The sequence below is a fragment of the Manacus candei genome, unplaced genomic scaffold (assembly GCF_025592945.1).
Source record: "Manacus candei isolate 608988 ecotype Guabito, Panama unplaced genomic scaffold, ASM2559294v1 h1tg000003l, whole genome shotgun sequence".
Lineage (NCBI taxonomy): Eukaryota > Metazoa > Chordata > Aves > Passeriformes > Pipridae > Manacus > Manacus candei.
In genome coordinates this window covers 6,968,005-6,975,340 of record NW_026138051.1, presented here as the reverse complement: position 1 = coordinate 6,975,340, position 7,336 = coordinate 6,968,005, and positions in this window count along the sequence as shown.

The following is a 7,336-nucleotide window of genomic DNA, read 5'->3' as shown; positions in this document are numbered from 1 at the left end:
CAGTTACATCCAGTGGCACACTTCTATGCATTCTTGCATTTACCTGTGCAGCCCTGTTTCATTCAGACCCTTATTTCACAGGTTCCCTTACAAAGTTTATCTGCTTTAGGGTTCCAGATTCTTTTCCCTTCTCATAGGATTAGAAAGAAGCATAGGCCTCCTCCTCTCTAAGGCTTACAATACACAAGATACTTCTCAAATGAGCTCTTGGTTTATGTGTCACTCATCTGGGAACCCAGGTTTTGTTGAAGATGTAATTTCTGAGGATGTCCCTTGCTGCAGGACTTTGTGAAAACCGAGCAGATGAGAGCAACCCAGCCCCTGCATGAGGCAATTCAGGGCTGCAAACAGGTGCTTACCTGATTCTGCATCATCTACAGGCACTAATGTGCTCTAATAGGCTTCACATTGAGTATTCTTTCAGAAAGGGGGGGGTTCTGTTTGTTTGAAGAGGATGGAGCTTTTGTGGAGTTTGTTTGCTTGGGATTTTTTTTCCCTTGGTTTTTTTGTTTTGGTGGATTTTTTTTTTGTTTTGGTGGTTTTGGAGGGTTATTTGTTTGTTTGTTTTTTGTGGTTCAGGCATCAATTTTCTGTATCCAGTTTTCATTTTACCCAACAGACAGTCTCTGGCATTGCCAATAGGGTTTGCAAATACAAGACCACATTCAGCTTTGGGAACTATAACAAAATAGCTAATGTATCCTTTGTATCTGGTTCAAAGCGTTGATAGCTGTACAAATACTCTTTGTTTTTACAACTTTATCCCAATACTGCATTTTTAATCCAGGCTTTAGCAGCCAAAGCTTTACTTTGGTACTGAAAAGGCTTCTAATAGAGCTGTATTTCCCAAGCACAGTTTTTTTTTTTTTCCTCAACATTTTTTTCACTTGGTATCCTCGTGGGGCTTTTTTTCGGGTTTTTTTTTGGCTGTGTGTTCATTTTTGCAGTGGGAGAGCCAGGAACTCTCACAGTTTGGTAAATTATGAAAGTGAGAAGACTGTCATCTCTTCATGGATGTGATGAGCCAGGTTTATGTGATCGTGTTAGAATGTGTTAGTTTACCAAGCCTCATCAGGAACATATTGCAAAGGTACCTTCCTTGCCTATATGGACACCAGTTGCCCTTTGCAGCTTTGAACTTAAACACCTTCCCACCACACCATGTTTCTCTGCTCCAGACCCCTTGCACTGTTATTTTTGTTTCTGCAGGTGAGAAAAGGGTTAGTTCAAGATTCTAAAAAGCAAAAATTGATCCCAACAAAGAAAGTTACTATTTTTTTCTCAGATCAGCACAGCAAAACAACTCAACTGCCCACGCACTCAGGGGCCAGTGCCAATACAGCAGCAAAACAGATCCATGGCAAGATGAAGGGTGGAATTGCAGCCACACTAATTTGTATCAGTTTAAGCTACCATAGCCCAGGCTTTAATAAACAGTTTTACAACTCTGTGTTCTGTCCTGAACTCCAGATTTTGCCGACAAACAATGATGTCATGAAAATTTAACAATGACCAGTGAGTGATTCCTTTGGAGGTCATAAAATGTTTCCTGATGTAATAAACTATGACTTTGCCAAAATTTGAGCACTGTCTCAAGACAGTCCCTGACCAGAAAAGTCTAGTTTCATTGAAAGTGAAAGGCACTTTAAAAGAGATTTTAGGTCAAAGCAAAAACTGTCAAAAGTTTTTTCCAACTGAAATAAATCTGAAGCATATTTTGCTGCTCACTACAATGGCATTCTCTTCTCCCTAACATATACAGTTATTTTGCAATATTGAAAACCTGTAAATGATCTGTCCATAACAGAAACAGAATATTACAAAATTTTGAATATTTGTGAGTATCCAGTGAGCAGGCTGGTACAATACAGCCTTTAAGTCTCTTTAATGATAATTGAGATTCTTTCTTCACAAATCTCTACCCAAAATAAATAATCTCTTCCTTAAGCAAAAGCCTGTTCCTGTGGGTTTGATTTCACACTGTTATCCCTAAGATGATCACAGACTATTTGTAAATGTAACAGTTCTTTTTCAAAGCTTTTAGCATGCACCAGGGTTTCCTTTAAATACAGGAAATGCACAAAAGATGCTTAAATGTAAAAAGTCTGCCCTGGCCTTGCAAACATGGCAGATGCATTGCATAAGCCACAAGCCATCACTTCAGTTGCCACGGGCTTTACCCTGCTGTGAAAATACTTTTAATCTTGTCCTTTATGTCTATTTTTACTTGCCAGCATCTACACTCTGTGGGAAACTAGACTGAACCTGTTATATTTTCCAGAATATTATCCATTTCTGCTGAAAGATCTGTTAGATAAGAGTAATTCGTTTTAATTTATCCCAGTCCACATAGAATACGTTTCTGCCTTTCTCCTTGCTACCTCTTTTTTTTTTTCTATTTTACTTCCCCGACTGCCTAGGCCTTCTTTCTTCCTCATCCTGTAATGATTCTTCCTTTTTTGTAACAGTCTCAAACACACAGCTGCCATCAAAACAATCCCTCCTTTCCTGCATTTACATTCTTCACACAGGGCAACCTTTTACACACAGAGTTCAGAAATCTGGTCTGTTTGCTGTAATAGCCTCTATTCAATCATACTTAAACAAAGTAGTTCAATTGCCTAGTGGGGGAAGGTCTCTCTTCCACCCACAGTTCTGCCATCTGCATGAAAATTTCTCTCAAGTCACAGTGTAAGAGGTAGAGTTCCTATAACTCGGCATTTTTGGGCAATATAGAGAACAAAGGCAGACAGTGTCCTCTGTTAATTTTCACAGGTTTATATTCTCATCACTCCAGAGTGTTCTCTGTTATCAGTAGGAATATTTTAGGAAAGTTGAGATCCATCTTGCACTTCATGGTGAGCCTTCCACATTTATGAGTCTGAAAATAGCTAGGTAGATATTTTTTCATTTAAACGTAAAACTACAAACTTCTTTTTCCATCTGTTTTTGCAGGCCTTCCTGAGACCTTTCTTTAAACTTCATATCCAAACTTTAGGCTGTAAACTTCTAGAGTAAACTGGTTTTAGCAAGTCCTCACTTTCAGGAGATTAAAATTAAAATTTAATAATGATTTGCTATTTCTGACCTGGAAGAGGCATGTCATAATCTTGATGTCAAAGAGATTATTTTGTATTCCTGGCTGTTACAGGTTTGGCTGTGTCATGTCACCAGGATCCATCAGCTGTGCACAGGCAAACTCCTCCAAATTGCCATATAAAGTTAATCAGTAGACCTCACATATGAGCTGAGTATTGGTTATTGTTATGTATGAAAAATGAAGTGGGTTTCTCTTAGCTTCAAAAGGTGATTAAGACAATTAGAAGAGAAATTTTGGCTCTTTTAAAAAGCCATCTTTTCTGCTGTATCTCCTCCCTCAACTGCAAGGATTATTTGCTGACCTTGAGGAGCCATTGTTGTAATTACCCCGCAAGGAAATCCTCACAAAAGGGTTGCTAGCAATGCCTATGTAGAGTGTAAGACCAACTTATCCACCTATGTATTGTTTACTAGTCTGCAAGTAGAAGCTGAAAAGTAGCAAAAATGCAATTTTTAATCTGTGCTTTCGTGGATAACAAAGAGAGAAACCTCTCTTCTGGTAAAAGAGACAGGGCAGGGGTTTGAACCAAAGTGACCCTGTTTGTTGGCACCCCCACTTTAGAAAAAGACAGTTTTACATTTGCAAATAAATGCACTATCCAGCAGAATTCTAGCCCTTCCACCAGTTACTTTCCTAAACAGGAGACTTTCCTATGAGATGCTGGGTGTCTGCTGCTGTTTCCCAGAGGAGGTTAGTGCCAGAGGGCGTTGGTCTGTTTTCTGAAAGGGATTGACAGAGTTCTCCCTATGTGTCATGAGTGCTTTTGGTAAAATTAGATTCTGCCCTGTCCACAACAATAAAGGCCATACCCACATGCAGCTCACATAGTTCATATGCTTCCTGGAGCAAAACCACAGCAACGTTCAGCTGTCTGTTTTCTTCTTTTATTTTCGCAGTGGCTCCTGCCTTGGAATCAGGTGTTGGGTCTCGCTGCCACTGAGAGCCCGGGGGTGCCCAAGTGCACAGCATGAACCAGGCACAACATATCCCTCAGACAACCAGAGCAGTGCAGAGCCCTCGTCATCGGTCTGTGCCCGTGGTCAGGCTCCGGCTTCTGTAGTTAATTGTTTGAACAGCAGTAACAAATCAAGCTGCTCTGAGGATCTGTGTGCATTCCTCCATCAGACCTGATTTGTATGGTGAGGACAGGCTACTGAAAGGAAGAGAAGGGGCTGAATTATCCCCCGTGACTTTGCTAAATTTGTCCTTGTGAATGGAGAGGGAGTGAAATATTTGTCTGCAGGGGGGAGCAGAGTGGTAACTGTCAGGAACAGCTGGAACATATATACTGTGTCATGTCTTTTTGTGGCACTAGGCTGTTCTGCTTGCCGAGGGAATGCTGCAGAGGCATGTTAGCATTCTGCTGAGTAAGTGTGGTGCGAGTTCCATGTGTAAACAGGGATCAGTCGCTAGATGAGAGAAAAGGGCTGTTCTCCCAGGGCCATGACTGCCTCTTGCATGCACCTCAACCTTCACCAGGCCTGTGTGGTGATGTAAATTAAATGTGGGGCTGGATTCTCAGAAAAATATCTGCTTGTGGAAATGTCAGTCTAGATAACTCTGGTGTCTCTTCCTCTTTCAATAACTATAAATTTGTGAATAAAATAAATTCTCCTGATTTTTCCCATCCTTTCCATCCTGATTATTTGTTTGTCCACAGGAAAATAAGAACTTTCACTACTCTCAAGATTAATGATAACATCACCAGTTGTTCTGCAACATGGAAATGGACAAGTTTAAATAGCACACTTAACTTCTTTAAATCAGTGCTCTGTAGAGTCACGAAGGAGTTTCCCATCAAATGCAATAAGCCAAGTGAGACATTAAACCATATTACACAAATATGTGTAATTCCACACTTTCAAACTTGCCAGCATCACAATAATATTAAGAAAATAAATTTTATTTTTAAACTTTCTTAATTGAGTTTTACCAGTGATTTCACCACATGTATTCAAAACATACTTGAAGTCCAAAATGAAATGCTAATGGATAAATGCAAAAGCTGGAACTAAAATAGAACACCCCAAGGGTTTTGCAGAAGTGTTCAGCCGAAATCAATTTTTCTTTGCTCTTCTTTCTCCTCACTTTCCATTCTCTTTCCAACCTCAGTTCGCCCTCTGCATTTGTTTTCAACTGCAAGACTTTTAAAACAAAGACTCTGTCGTTCACCATCATGATGATGGATTTAAGTAAAGAATTTTATGTTTTAAAAGTGGCTGAATAATCTTTGCATGGATCAGGACAAAAGTGAAATCCCGCTTCTTCCATCAGGATGAGATACCATTCATTTTTAAGCCTGTTATTATCAAACACAAGCCTGAGTGACACATTATCAGCACAATGAAAGTCGTCAGGGTAAGAAAAGAACTTTATTTGCTCTTTTAATGTTTGGAGCACAAATGCCAAGAAGGCACAGCAGCTTTCATAACAAACATGTTAACCCCCACATGCTCTGCTTAATTATGGCTTCCTGTATTTCTCCTCAGGCTACTGGCACCGTAAATAAACTGGCATAGATTTTATTTGTTCTGATTACACTGAATGCAAGTTGTTGGGCAGGTGCTTCACAAGCAGCTGAGCCATTCCAGCAGTTCCAGAGGACAGGAGCTGTCTGACAGAGGAATGACACATCGAGCAGGGAACAGAATCGCTGTACCCCTCCCTGTCACCATGGCTACCACTCAGCAGGCGGTTTTTGGGCAGAAGTGCCAATTTAAGCAACTGCTGATTTCTTATTATTGCCCCTGCATTGCCCGCTCCCTGCTCCCTTGGTCAGGTGCAAGTGTGTAGTAGGCCACGACATTTATCAGATCAGGAAACTAGTCCTGATCCAGCTGGAAAATAAGCTCTCTTTTTTGACTCATTCTTTTCCAAACAGTCAGTTTTGTGATTCAGTTCCTCATGCAGGCACACGAATAAACTGTGTCTGTGCAATGGAGGGGATGGCAGAAGGGCAGGGACAAGTGACTTAAAAGATGGTGACTACTGGTGATTTAAGCAGCATTACCACTGACCACAGCAAAGACAGAGCCAGAGCTTTCCTTAAGGTGTGGTTTGGTATTCAGTGTTTAGATCCACTTGGCAGTCCAGGCTCCTTGTACCTGTGTCCTGTTCCCTCCCCATTCCCTCTGCTGCCTTTCTGCAAGTGGTTATAAAGCTGCACAAGGGAACCCATCTGTCTGAAGGATGATCCAGTAAAAAATGGGTATTGTTAGGACACCGCAGGGATAACACATGAAGTGTATCACAACTCATTTTATTTTGGCAGACTGATGTTTTAAAGCCTTTAGGTTTAAGGCTACTGTATCTGTCAGAGTGACACAGGCAAGTCACATGTGGAAGGAAAGTGTGACTTTCCTTCCCTAAATAATTCTGTGGCTGGATGCATCTCTCCAAGGAAAAGTCTTACAAAACCTTGTTCACAAACCTGCTATTAAACATGTGAAGTTGTTAAAACATCACTGTGAATAAAGGATAAATGGAGCTGAGTGAAGGTGGTAGTAGAATGGAAGGCTGGGAATTAAATAGTATTGTAGGGCTGCATGAAAGTCACACTCAAACAAAAACATATCAAAAGAAGTCTGAGCACATTTGAAATAAACTATAGTTTATTCATGACAGTTTTCATTTATGGCAGGATTTTTTTAAGATCAGTGATAATGTAAAGCACTAGCAATAGGAACGCTATGAGTTTGTACAGATTTATTTACATTTTTATGTAAATGTACATAGAGCATATATTTATATATTGTATGCCATTTATAGTACATATTATATTAAATATAATAAATACATATTGCCACCACATTTTTGCTTAAAAACTTGAAAAAAACAGTTATGGTTTCTAGTTTGTGAGATTCCAGCAGTGACACTGCAAGCTGTTTTCAGCTTGCCCTGTCAAAGAGCCCCAGCAGAGACATGAAAAATTCTGTGAAAGTATTAAACTCTCCCACTGGCCCGATGCTGCTGATCACACCTTGCAGAGTCAGGGGCACCACAAGTGCTGTGTCTGGGCAGGGGCACGTGAGACTCCTGGAATTACAGAGTCATGAAGCCCAGTGAAGAATCACTGGGTCCACTTTAAGTCAAAGTTAAAAAGGACTTCTTAAAAATGAATACAAGCTGCCCTGTCCTTGAAAAAGCAGGAATTTCCCATCCTGGAAAGAGGCACTGACTACAAGGATATCAGCAAAGTTATGCACTTTGTGGGAGTATTTTTTAGTTGTGACAGTG